Raw genomic sequence first — 14,814 nt, 5'->3', positions numbered from 1 at the left:
CCTTGTCACTCTCCCTCCATCCTCCACAGGCTGAATGTCAGGCCCTGTGCAGAGCACTGTGTGACCCATGGGGCCTGGGTCATCTTTCTCTCTGGCCCGGATGACCCTGGCATGCAGATTGATTCCCCTAACTGGATGGAGGAAGGAAGAGAGGGAAAGAGACAGATAGAGAGAGGGAGAGAGAGAGATCCATGGGCCAGTGTGAAGCAGAGGTCTTTGCACGCATTAGAGTGAATCACTGTTTAAAAACTAGCCCTTGCCATTGCCAACGGCAGATGCAATTGGGGAGGGTCAGGACAGTCATGGACATAGAGAGTGCTTCGTCAGGAAGCTCTTAATCCACCTAGCATACTAGATTTAACAGAGGTCCCCACTCTAAGCAAATGTCATCTTTTAAAGGGCGAGTTCACAGTAAACCCAACAGGCTTGGCTAATGTAATGCGCACAAAATGTATGGTCCCTTTTGTGTACATTGTATATTTTAGTTTTCATTGAAGGGAAATGTTTGAAGTGAAATGAATGTTCAAACTGTGAATGGTAATACAGGCTGCTGTGTATTAACCACATTTGAGGAGTGGAGAAGGCACTGTGGCTATCAGTGTGGGACATCAGGAAGGGTTCACTCAGCTGAGGTGAACCTTGAATTGTTCTTAGTGACAAACAACATCAAAGTTGTCTTCCTGTCACCAGGAGAGTGAAAACATGGTGATGGCCATTCAGACAGGACTGAGAGCAGCGGCATATGAAGGCTCTCCCATGAGTGGTGCTAAGCAGCAATAAAAGCTTTTTTTATGGCGCCATATACTGCACTGAAAACTGAGATGCTCTGTAAAACAGAATACTGTCATCATGGAGATGTGGCATTGGAAGACCAGTAAATCAAAGAAAGTATAAATGGAAGCAGATTCACATTAGTGATGGCTAATTAGCTCCTAATGGCTTTGGCTGAAGGCTGTCGTCTACTGCTACATGGTGTAATATTTCAGACATGCGTAACTGTGGGTGACTTAAGTGTCATTTCAAGTGACTTTTTGTTTTGTGTAATTTTACACCTACCCTGGATACACTGAGAATAACTTAATCGACATTTCAAATAAACAATGTTTTTCAGACTAAGAATAATGGCATTGAGGGGGTAGGTGATATGGGCTGACCTCACTGAAAGTGTAGTGATGAGCACCTGTCTCAGTTGTGCAGGTTCATTTTAAGCTGTTTTACCAATTTAAGAGATTTACCATGGACATGAGGCCCTGCCTGGACTGTGCAAACAGAAACTTGTAAAATGTTAGATAGTGTACACATATCAACTCCCCCTCCTTCAGAAAACAGAGTAAAGGACAAGGTGGTGTTATTAGTTCTAAAAGCACACTTCAGACCGAAAAGCATCGGTTAATATAGGCTGTTTGTCTGGCGTTTGAAAATGTCATCTTCCACTCTGTGTCCCAAAAAACAGCATTAAAGGCTTCAAAAATAGCAAAACAACTGTGATAGAGGTGACACCTGAACCAGCATCAGAAGAACCCAAAGGCACATTGGCTTCCTCTAAAAATAGATGACTGTGCTAACCTGGAAATGTGCAAAAACTTTAAGAACGATCTGTCAGTTTCTGCAGGCAGCAGTTGTCAGTGGAAGCTGTTCTAATACACATTCATTGTCTTGGTTATACTCTCTATTTAATGCATTTCTCTGTGTATTAGTTTCATACTTAGGAAGTATTCATGACAGAATTGTTATGAACAGTTGGAACTCAAGCAGCTTAAGCACATTTGCAGCCTTCTGCTGCCTGAAAGCGATTCCTGCAAAGGCAGTAAATACAAGCAGAACAATAATAAATATAGCTGCAAGTAGTAATGGCAAATTCCTCCTCAAAATTGTCCACATACCCAGGAATAGCCCTCATTTGACCTTTAGCTGAAACTGTGTAAACAGTTATCACTATGGTAAACTGTTAACAAGATAATGTGTTAAAAAGCACTGTTCAGAATTTACCTTGTACATGATTAGGCCATCCTCGGTAAGGCATCTACAGAGGTTCATAATTTTGTTCTTTAGCCCTATTCTGTACTTTACAGTCAAATTCACATCACTAGCCGTCAAAGAAGTGTGGTGGATTCTTGATTATTGGGCAGGGGACAGGTCATGGGCCTAAGAAGGAGAATGTAGGCCAAACCAGTGTAAGAGAAAGGGGCAGCGGGGAGCTTGGTTTGGTAGTCGAGAGATATGAATGAGTGTGCATATCTCACGTAGTGTGGATGGTGTGAGTGAGACTTACATAACAAAAGGCTCGCTACACAGTCAACAAGGCTGTTGGGCAGTGCATGGGGGGGGGGTCCAAATAGCTAACAGCTGGTACCGATCAGAAAGCTCAAAAGTGGCAGGCAAGGCTCCCCAAAACAGTGAGGAGAAAGGGGGGCCAGGGTGAGTCAGCCATGGGGGAGACTGTGGTGTGTGCGAGAGTCTCAATAGCAGAACAATAGGGGGCTTACCAAAGTTTTGAAGGTAAAACCCATCGACCGGAAACCAGAGAAGGAGTGATGGAAGAGAGAGGAATTGGTTCTGCATGGATAGGATGGAGACTGAGAACTGGGGTGAACTGGAGTTGAGATTAAATGAGAACATGTAGAGTGGGGGCTTTTGAGGAGAAAAGAGTTCATCAACACTTTAAGAGCCAGGGGAAGCGCATGCAAGTTTGGGGTTGTTATGAACAGTTTAAGAACCTTCTAGAACCTTCTAGAAGGTTGTGAAATAGTCTCAGGCAGGGCGGGGGATTGTGCCTCATATCTGTCTATATAATGAGCTGTCCAAGGAAATGTGATTGCTTTTTGTATCTTCTGTGTATCCTGTATTGCTGTGCTGAATAAACCATCAAGCCACCTTGAGTTTGAAAGATTTTCCGTCTCCAACACTATTTTTGATCCTTCTGAGGAGAGCTGACTTCTCGTATCCACAACAGAAGAAAGGTTAACATTTCTGACAGAACAATCCTGTGTCTGCTCTTTCCTACATCTGGCTCTTTTCTGACCTTCACCCCATCATCAATCTATTTCGATCAAGCCAAAAGGCCACAGTACACCTTGTTAAATCCACCACTCTGCAAAGAGGAACACAATGACAGTGTAAACAAATACACATAAAAATGTCAATGTATGGAATATCAGTAAATGTCATTGCATGTACAGTGCTTTTGGAAGTACTTGTCGTACAGGATTGTCTTATCTTCACAGTGCCTGCCCCCTTGCCCTGCAAGCTCTGTACAGAATGTCAGACATGAGACATCCTCTGTATGTTTTGAGATGACAGGCAGGAGGTCCTGCATTCTGCCAGACTGCTGCACAGCAGTACTTGAAGACATGCATTATAAGAGGCTTACATTAAAGAGTCGGATTGAGTGGGAATGGTCTCGCCTGGTTTGGCTGTACTGAGAAATTACCCCGGAAACAAGGTTAGGATGGGGACTATGAGTTGGAATTGCAGCTCAGACTGGATATGCCATTGATATGAGGGTGAGCTCTATAAAGCCACTGTTCAAAAATCTACTGCATAAGCATATATGGATCAGTGAGGTTGAATGTGAAGATCTGGCAACATCCCTACAGTGTCTCAATGACATCCACAGCCACTTTACCACTCCAGTTTCTCTTTCTCTTCACAGATCTTAATCTGTGTAGCATTCATGTGAAGTTCCTTCACTATTACCACTGCTATTTCACCCTCAACACTCCAATCATCCCTTAAATACTGAAGCAGCATTATCTTGTTAATTGCTTTGATGAGCCCTCTTTTCTGGTGTACCATTTGTCTTGATGTCATCTGGGCCTGTGAGCTTCCCATCCATATGAATATGATGTCATTGAGTCAGTCTTCCAGAATATGCGTTATTATGTCTCTGCTGAGATATCACACACTTAATAATTCAGAGTGTGACAGTCCGTTTCATTTGTTTGGAAAAATGAATTCACTCCTTGGGAGTCCTATAAATCCATTGGCCTACACATCAATGTTGGAGAGAGTCCAATAAATGACTAGTGGAAGGTTAGATTACCCATGTTTCATGTAAGACAGGAACAGATCATTTTAAGAGTAACTTTATGGTTTAAGCAGCAGGATATTTGTTTCCTTGTGGTTTCATAAATTAGTGAAACAAACAATCCACAATGATAATCCACCACCAGTTCATTCTATAATCAGCATGTATGTCCAAAAAGTCATCATCATCGTTATATTAAGTGGATGGAAGGTTTTCATCATGTTAATCTTTTGTACACTTGAAAATTGTGAATCATTATTTCATGGAGTTTCATGACTGCTGCATCAGCAGATACCCATACTTTGGAGGTCACCTTTACTCAGCAAACACCTCTCAGAGTGTTAAGCCTGTAGTTATTGTCATCTGCAGGAGAAACACCTTAGCCACGAAGAAGGGGTAAACCTCCCCTCACTCTCAATAATTCAACACACAATAACAGCAATTATATAAAATGAACGATCAATTATTAATTGTCTCCCATGCATTATTGACTTGAGTAAGATGGAACAACACTGTTGTTGTTGTTGTTGTTGTTGGTGCAACAAAAGGAAGCAGCAATGTCAAGTGCCTGCAGCTATTAGTCTTGTATTTCTTACAATGTTTGTGCTTGGGGAGTGGCAGTCTGGGGTCGGGCCTTGGGAAGTTCTTGCTTGCTAGTTTCAGTAATGCTGAGTGTCTAAGTTTAACAAAACGTTAGCCATTGTGTTGAACAAGTTAACATTTTGTCAAGCTAATTTGCTTTTTACAACAGTGTTGATTCCCACTGGCTTGAGGGCAATTCAGAGGCATAGAATTGGTTATCGTCCCCACATCAATATGCATGTGTGTGTCCAACTCATGTGTCTCCTGACTGTGAGAAGTGCATCACCAAAACAACTTTCTATAAATAGATGAAAGCAGCTTCACCGTGTAGATCCTCCAGGGTATGATTTGACAGATACTCAGCTCCATACCTCTTCTATACAGTCAGCTGAAGTAACTGTGTGGCCTGCATCACCAGGGATCCTGTTATGCTCTGCTAATGCGATTTGTGGCAGTAAGTTTCAAAATTCTAATGAGCATAACTTGTTCACGGTGAATCAGTGTAAGCTTCAAGCGCATCAAAAGGGGCGTCAGCCTCAGCTCTGAAGCTCTGTGATGAGTATTCCATGTGGCATCTCAAACTTTGACAAAGCTGAAATTGTGCCTTTTCAAGTAAGCTGTTCCCCGCCGCATGTCAACAACTTCACAGGTAAGCACATCCGCTATTACCATAAAAGACAGGGATGTGAGCACTGTAGAACAGCAAATCATACAACAGTATTTGGGAGCGACTCAGAGGGAGAATCTATCTTCAGAGTGATCCTCCATGTCCGAACAGGTAACACTCATCACTGGATCACTGTCTTCAAACTGACAACATTATATTCAAATGATGGAAGAAGTTTATATATCCAAGGCAAAGATGGAACAGTGCTGTCCTTTCTTGCACACTCTGTCACATACAAGTCATTCATCACTTGTATGATGGGAAAACAAATGCTACTGACATTGGCACCATTAGTAAACAATTATATAATACTAATAATTGCTGCAGAATATTACTAATCTTGCTTGATACCTATAGCATGCTGTATGTGAGTGCAAACCTTGATCATAGTACACATCACATTCAGGCAACTTCATGTAGATAAACAACAATGTCCTTTGGGAGGACATTTCTTGGGAACACAATCTGAAATCCCACTAGGCAATTTCAGAGTTGACTTCATTGCAGTCTTTGTTGCTGAAGTTGTAATTGGATAAGCTGTGAGCTGGGGACCAAGAATACCTTTAGGTGATACCTTGATGCAGACAAGGTGGGAATACCTGGAATGTCTAAAGGAGGTGTGTGTGTATGTGTGCGTGTATGTGTCAAAGCATGAGTGTGTGTATAAGAGAGAGAGAGGCAGAGAGAGACATGAAGAAGTGGCAAACAGTGATAGGAAGTGTGAGAGAGTGATGGTTTGAATTTCTTGTTTTGTGTTGGAGATTGCTTCTTGTCTATGTTTTTTACTTAGACAAATGACATGTCAGGTCTGGTGCTTTGGCCTTATACATTTCAGTGGCCTCATGGCTGGGCAGCATGGCTCAAACCAGATGAGGACAGACAGCATCACACACCGTAGGTTTCACACGCCTAGGTAGTATGCATACCGAGGCAGATATAACTCATTACATTGCCATACCCCAAGACATCTCTATTTATCGTGTTGGACGCTGCAATCTGGGATAAAGCAATGAATACAGTTTTCTTTCTTTTATGAAAACCTTGGGAGAATCAACATTTAAATTAATGCATTCTGGGTAAGAATATAACACACATCATTTTCAAAAAAATAAGAAGGTTTTGTTTGTGCACTTCAGTTTGTCTTGTGCCACTTACCAGAAGTACTTTACTTAACAAGAGACATCTATTGAATCTCAAAGGTCTATGTTCTTTTTACATTGCATGAATGACGATCTTCATTATGTACATTGACACAGGATATTTACATAGGAAATATTTTTGCTGGTGCTGGAAAGTGAACTAAACCTGATCCACACTTACTGCTCTGTCACACAAAAAAACTAACCTAACAACCATTCAGAATGCATCCACAACCATTCTGAAATTCCCCAACAGCAGTCAGAATTTTCTTTGTTTGGTTTTGTTTTGTTTATTGAGATTAGACAAACCCTGTTGACCCAAACCTGTCAACATCAGTGGGCCTCAGCACCCCTCAGTGAACAGGGATTTCTTCTTCCTTCAAGTGTCAGTTATGTCTTTGTGGACCTCTAAAGTTTCATGATGCCTCTTTAACTGAACGTCTGGTGCCTGACAGAACGACACAAGCTAAGGTCTCAAACGAAGACTAAAAAGCGAGATTGAAATAGAGATTGTGTTTGAGTCTCTATAATTGTGCTGCACATTGAGCAGTGTGGCCAGTAAAGGAAGACAGATGGTGTATTCCACAGTATGAGCAAATAAAGGAGATCATGTGTTGGAATAAGATGATGGTGCTCTGGGCGTGGGGTCTCTGTGCTCACTGGTGGCACAGTAAGATGATCATGTAAACATTATAAATCAGCCTCCATCCACCATGTCTGTGGCCCTGACCCAGATAAGCAGGAGGTCAGGTCCACCACCCTCCCCTGTGCTTGAGGCCCTTCACAAGGACTCCCTGCAGTGTCAGAACGCCAGCAATCGGATAAACCAAGAACTTGAGAGACAAACACAACATGCTGTCCAGTACCAGAAGGCGTCCTCCTCAGCCAATATTTTCAACATGTGCTTTTGTTCTTAATCCACCATCTCCTATAACACTGTAGGCCTGGCGCCAGGATCACATCACTGGAAGCAAAACCATTTCAGCCACATAGAAATCCAATCCCTTTTCCAATGTATCAGACTCAATGTCACAGGGAGGGGAAACCAAATCACCAAATCTAATTGGTGCTTGGATGGAACAATAGAATTGTACAATGTAAATGGAAAACCCTGACTGGTGGCAGTAAACAGTTGCAGGAAGATCTGTGGACAACCTCGATCTTATGAAACACACATTATCACTCAATTCATTTCAAATGACAACACATTCTTGGTCTGTTGTGGCTGTATATTTTATGCTTGTCTGTAAAATAATTTTGTATTTATGTCACTCATTTTTGTTTTACAGTTTTCAACTAACATTGTAAACAGGAATGAATCCACATAAATGTTTCAATCAAGAAACTCATTTGTGGACAATCTTTCTGGACATTACTAGTGACATGGCATACCCAGGGAAGCTATAAGAAAGCTGGTCAGTCACCGACAGAACAATAGGAACACTGAAAATTGTCAAAAGACCCAATTGATGAAGATTTCATTTAAACTAAAACCATGTATTTTACTATGTCTTGTAGTTCCCCTGTCGAACTACAAAATTCCTAGAAAAAGCTACTGAAGTGGAAAATCTCAATTGATTCTTGGCACAGTGGCTGCCCGAGGTGTAATGTGCTGTAATAGCACCTTGGGGTCTAGTGTGGTCACACACATGCATACACACACACACATTTATTATTTACAAGTTCTGCCTTCAGGACAAGCGGCCTTGTCATTTTGCTTGTATTCCCAATGGCCACAAACACTCTCAGGTCCAAATTGAACATGGTGTGAGATTGCTATTCTTCCCAATTCCCTTCTACATGACAAGGCAGAAATGAGCTGTGAGAACTATAAAGAGGATGAATATTTGTCAGAAATATCAAGAAGTGGCCGAGGGCAATACAGGTACAGTTGTGTTAATGGGAGTCTGAGGCAACAACTCATGACTGAAAATACCCCCAGCTCATTTCGTGAATACTTGCTTGGTAGTATCCAGTGAATAGTTAATATGGTAGTTGGTGACACTTTGCTTGTAAAACTTTTCACCAGCTTGTGTTTTTAACATCAAGCGGCACTGCATGAAATTTATGACCCTATACTATGCTAGGATATTTCAATGAATGTCTGTAAATACCTTTGACAGAAATGTCATGGGTGAGGTGGACTAAAATAAATACAGAAATAAACACATTTACTAATAATAATAATAATACATTTTATTTTCCAAGGCGCCTTTCTCTGCACTTAAGGACACCTGACTGACTGTCTATACAGTAATAATTACTGGCCCATCAATATTTAAAGAGTGAAAGCATTGGTCTCCTCTACGTAGTTAAACATGGCAAGCATCCCTGGTAAGAAGAATGCAAATATACAAATAAATATTAATAGGTCTGCTTTGCAGAACAGAGGAATTGTGAAAATTAGCAAGTATAATGTGGAACGTGCATTTTTTACCCAGTCACTGACAAGCCGTTTGTACAGCATCACAGCAACGTAATTCTTGGAGTGAGGTAGGACTGACAAACATGTTCAAGCTCTGTTTGATGAGCTCCCAAATCCCGTCATTAATGACCAGAGCTGGTTCATTCCAGCAAACCAGTTTAAAAAGAACACGGTGGATGGAAGGGTTGTTGTGGGTACTGGCTTCCCAGCGGTTTGCTCTCTGACAGGAGAGGTGGGGACAGGGGGGTCATTTCAGGATCCCTCTCCTCTCAGCTCCATGCTGCGATCACATTCCCTCTCTCCTCCTCTCTGTGCCGGTCGATGGTGGTCAGCAGCTCCTGCAAGCACCCCCCCCCCTCCTTGTTACCTTTCTCTCAACCCAGTAGTCTCTCTCCAGTTTGGCTACACTCAGGTACTTGTTGCTTCTCTGGAGCTCTTTGTTGACCCAAACTGCTGGCATCTCATCCTGTGTTCTCTTTCACCCTCCATGATGATCATCTGTGAACGCATGCTGTCAGGAATGGTAATGCAGCCTAACATATATCTAGTAGTCATGCCGTATCCCTGCAAATGGAAATGTCAACATACTGTCATATAATGCATACAGTAAATGTTTATTCACCACAAGCTCTTGCCTGTGTCTGCACCACATGGTTGATATTCGTCAGCTGGGTGAGTGAGGGAGATGAGATGAATTTGGTGGCCTTCAGGGACAGGGACCCTGACAGTGAGTGACAGCTGATGACATGGAGGAGATGAGAGCAGCGGCGGACACTCTGTCTCCTGGAGAGAACACATAAACTGTGACATTCGCTAAAGGTCAACCCCTCTCCTTTGCCACAGTACAGTCCCCATAGCACAATGGGACACCACAGGTATACAGTTTGTACATAAAATACCATCCCAGACCGTAACTGCACACAAAGAAACACGCACTCAGTACTCTCTGTTTCTTCCCCTCTCTCTTCCTCTTGTCTGTAAAGACTAATCTGTATTCCATAGTTACTGACTTGGCGACAGTGTGCATCTTATCAGCTCCATGCAGGATGCTGCGACCAGAATTAATATCTACCACAAATACAAACAAATGCTATGAAATTATTGGACACTGCATGCTGTCAGAACTATAAATACAAATATCCACCATCAAATATCAAAACTTGGTAACTGATGATATCAAGGCCGATGTGTAAAGACGTGTGGATTTAAGAACTGAGTTATCACGTGAGAGTCGTAAGGGATATTTTGCAGTGGAGGCTTTGACTTATCATTGTCAATGTCTAATATACCTTCTGATATATACCGACTCAGCTTCAGCTGAGTGTATCATGAGTATTCAGTTCTGGGAGCAATTACTTAGTTTCTTTGTTGACACTCATATGCAGAAAACAGTCCCATGTGAATGATGCACAGTTGTGTAGTTAGGGGTGTTCGGAAGCTGGCAGCTGCAGACCCTCTCAGCGTCCACAGAGACATGGTCTGTGTGCTGCCCAGCTGCACGGCCTCCTACTGGTTTACATTCTCCTCTACCAGTGGCCCAGATGTGTTCACTGACAGGAACTTGTGCCATGTACCATACTTGCTGAAGATTGACCGTGTGTGTTTTATTGATTTCCAGAAGAATTTGAGTCACTGGTTTATAAATAACCTATGATACAAATGCAGACCAGCACATCTATGAGATCAACTATAGTGTCTCAGTAAATATTTAATCTTGACATTCTGTGGCTAGTCAGATACAGTAATTGATGTCACCTTACTAGTGGTCACGATATAGGACCCAGATGACAGCAATACACAATGTCTGGAGCCAAAATGCTGATTCATGCTTACAGTATTGACAGCCAGTTTCCGTGTCCTTGAGAGTTGCCTTTGGACTTGGATGGATGGTAGATAAATGCCAAGCACCACAAAGCCTTGCTGATCGATCCCTTCAAGCCTCCCAAAGCCCTGATTGATCCCTGTATGGGGAGAAACATTTACTATAACTTAAAAGCTAGATGTAACCCCAAATGTTACATCTACCTTTTCAGTGGCATTACTTCTGGAAATTGTTGAATTTTGAAGTGATACAACCTTTTGAAGTATTGGCTTTTTCATTTGCATGTAAGGTGCACAACAGCATGCAAAAATGGCACCACGTCAATTTTAGGATTCATTTAACAAATACTGACAAGATAATGGTATAATGAACAACATACATTTTACTTATGTAACAAGCACATCTGAGATGAATTCTAAGTCCATTGACTGTTACACGTTTTTTTTTAAGTCACTACTGACATCTTCTGGATGAACACTAACATTGCATGGATGCATAGGATGAGGTAAAGTGATAACATATTTGCATGCTATTGAACAACAATTTGAAGTCTATCACACTTCCAAAAGACTCTCAGGAGAAGATCATCCCCCTTACTTTTAATACTATATTGAGTAACATTTCTACAAGAAAAACATATCAGTTTGTCATCGTGACAAGGAGAGAAAGCTAACATGATCAAACAAAAAGTGGATTCGACATTTTATTCACATTACATAATCTTCACATTATCAAACCGCTAGTTTATGCGGCACTGACAATTTAGAATAATTCCCACTTAATGATCATCCGCATTTTCTCAACATTATTTTGTTCTGTGGGGTTAGGTGGTTCTTCTTGTAAATTTGTCTGGAATTTAAATTAGTTTGATTTCTCAATGACAATGTAATGGCAGTTTCCCAGCCACGGGACTGCGCTTGCTCTAGAAGTACTTAGAGACTACTCTTAGGTGAAACGGCTTCAGGTTCTCAGGCAGTTGATTGGCAACTGGTGTGCCCCCACTGCCATTAACATCCATGAGATGGCATCCTTTCTCAAAAGTAATCCAAGGTGTGGTGTATGAAAGGGACTTAAATGTCCACAAGAAAACCACCTCACAGAAAATGCAACAGCCAACTCTGATGAACACGGTGACTTAGATGGCCACCTTTGACGTTTTGTTTAAGCGTTTGTATCCTTTGAAAATCACATCACATTATTGACTCCATGAAACTTCCTGTTATGTAAAACTTGGATGAGAAACAGACACAGAGTTTTCTATTAGTATTTGTATGTTCATCTGTTTGTATTTGTGACTGTGTCTGAAGTCCTTATCTGCTGCATTAACAGATATTTAAAAGCTTTGTGATACATAAAATGTTATGTTGCTCTGGAACAACGTGTTATTATTTTACAATACATTCTGTTGGATATGAGTCCACTGGCATTAGTTAAGGAGACCAATAACCCTTTATACTGTATCCGTTGTATCCTATATTTGACACTAAGATTCTCCCCTCTGGTCTCCCCTAACACAAGCTTATATAGTTTCAGTCTGTGCATGGTAACTGGGGTTTGAATGTGAACTCTTGTAGCAAATCAAGGCTGTAGATCACCTACTTAAGAATTCCCACCACATACAGGAAAGCTACAAACATGGCGCCATTTGTAGATTAATGCATTTCACATACCCATGATAAAAGAAGCATGACTATGATAAAATAAAATGTCTTACTGAGAAACGTAATCAAATGTTATTTGTCGATGGCTTTTAGCCATCACAGATGTCCTCTGGTTATCTGTAGTGATGAGCAAAGGGGACCGCATGTTTGATGCTACTACTATACATGACTTGTATATCTATAGGTGGTCACCCATCATCATCGTACCCATATTGACTTGCAGGGGCTTGACGGCTGTGAAAAATGACAGCCCTGAAAGCAATCAGCACATAAAAATCATGCTTGAGGATTGATTCCTCCTGCTGTGGGTACCAGAACGGTTCATTTCCCCACACACTCTCCATCTGGACCTGGCAGACTGGAACAAACAACAGCCAAATCAGTCTTGATGATTCCCATACAAAAGCCTCTGAAGCAGAGCCTGGTACCATATTCTTGAATACAGCAAGGATCAATGACTCTTATACATTTAGTTACATCCAGAGTGCGAATTATACAATGACAATCGGGGGGTCAACTTCTTCTCAAGGGCGTGTATCGACCCCTCCGACCTGTTGTTTTTACTTATTTTGGGGGGGTCCAAGTCTTAATTAGGGGGGTCAGACCCCCCCAAACCCCCTGCACCCTGGTTACATCCCTTGTTTTGATAACATACAGAATCATTGTACTGATGCTCTAGAGTCTAACAGATCATCAAGTTTATCTCATACACTTTATTGAACGGTCCCAAAAACAGCTGACTATTGTAGGTAGGTTTTAAATATTTGGCAAACTTACTTTGAGTATGTGAAAGACCAGTGGTCTTGTTAGAGTACCGGTAGAGCTGTCTGTCCCTCAAATGGCCTTCAAATTGAGTTGATATGTTGAACATCAACATACAATACATCCCAATATAGGATGGCTTCTTGTAATCTTGTTTTGCTGATCATGAATAGTCGGCCAGGTGTTGGCTCACTATTGAATTGATAGTTATTTTATTTCTGCCACATTTGAATTTACCTAGGTCCAGGTGTGGCTGTCACTGAACAAGTAAATCAAACATTGCCTGTAAAGCCACCAATCTCCTTTCCCAGCCTGTGTATCCCTAAACAGCGTGACTGTGCCCTGTCTGCAGCCTAGCTGTCAATCTTCTTCAATGGTCCATTCTCCACTTTAACAGTGATTTTTTTTGCCTCTCCATTTTGAAATGGAATTTGAAGCCCCTTCTTGAAGATGGCAGGCTTGACGCATGTGTCGTATACACTACACAGCAATGGGTAAAATTGTGTTCTTTTGTTGTCTCAAATGACACTGCATTATCTTTTTTTTCATCCAATGAATGCAAAATTTAAGGTATGATTATGGTTCTGATTAATAGCTTCAGAATTGCAGCACGGACAGCACGTCAGTACACAAATAAGAATATTAATATATTGAGTTTCTACAGGCCAATAAGGAGAGGGGCAAACCATTGATGTTGTTATAATAATTGTATAAAAATAACATGTTCTCACGTGTACAATAATCAAGGTAACAACATGTATTTTTCTGGGTGGCCTGTTGTGAAGTGCTAGAGTACGTGTTTGATGTAATCATAGCTTGGTCTTGCAATTTTTCCTCTGCACTCAAAGTATATTGAATTGAACGGCACAGCTGGGAATGAAGAGTTGAAACCAACCAAGATGATCTTTACTGAAAGTACATGGGAGGAGCAACCGACAAGGCCTGAGAAAAGACTTTCAATGTGGGGAGCAAAACGCCCCAAAACTGTCTAAGGAAGGAGGTGGAGCGTGGCTGAGAGAGAGACAGGCCAGTTAGAAGTGAAAACTGCAGGGTGCCTGAGAGGGAGTGTTAAGCTCTCTCTCTCTGGGGCTTGAGGGGGGCGTAACAGAGAGTACTAAAGGGAAAGATACAGGGGAGACATCTGGAGCAAAAGGTCAAACTGGAGAAATGGTTCTGCTCTGTTGCAGATGTTAAACGTTACTTTGAAAACTTTGGATCTTACAGCAGGATTATGAACAAACATGATTTTGGAGTACAAGTCTTTTGAACATTTAGTATTTAGAACATGTATTAAATAATACTGTCATATCAATATTTACATAACCAATTAGGCATCCTCTCAAATGTAATCCATCAAAGAAACAAATTAGTTGATATTGACATTAAAGCCTGCAATCAAACATGTTCTATGAGATCCAACCTGTGTTTGATAATAGACAATTTTGCTTCAATAAGTCCTCAATGGCTTTTATATTTTCATAAGCAAAAACCATAAGTCATTAAGGTGATGCTCCCCTCTTGCACTCTTTGACAGCATTATTTATGACTAACCATTATCAGTGCAGCACACACAGACATATAGACACGGGCTATTGATAAACTGAAGTCTTTTGATAAATAATGATAATGCAGTGATCCTGTCTCGTCAGTGAACCTGCGGCATACAGTAGGCTGCACTCAGTCCCGCCTGGCATAGTGATGTGAGACACGATTAGAGACTAATCTGTCA

This window comes from Hypomesus nipponensis, chromosome 9 (assembly GCF_054491055.1).
Source record: "Hypomesus nipponensis isolate SF chromosome 9, ASM5449105v1, whole genome shotgun sequence".
Taxonomy (NCBI): Eukaryota; Metazoa; Chordata; class Actinopteri; order Osmeriformes; family Osmeridae; genus Hypomesus; species Hypomesus nipponensis.
This window is presented reverse-complemented; position numbering follows the sequence as displayed.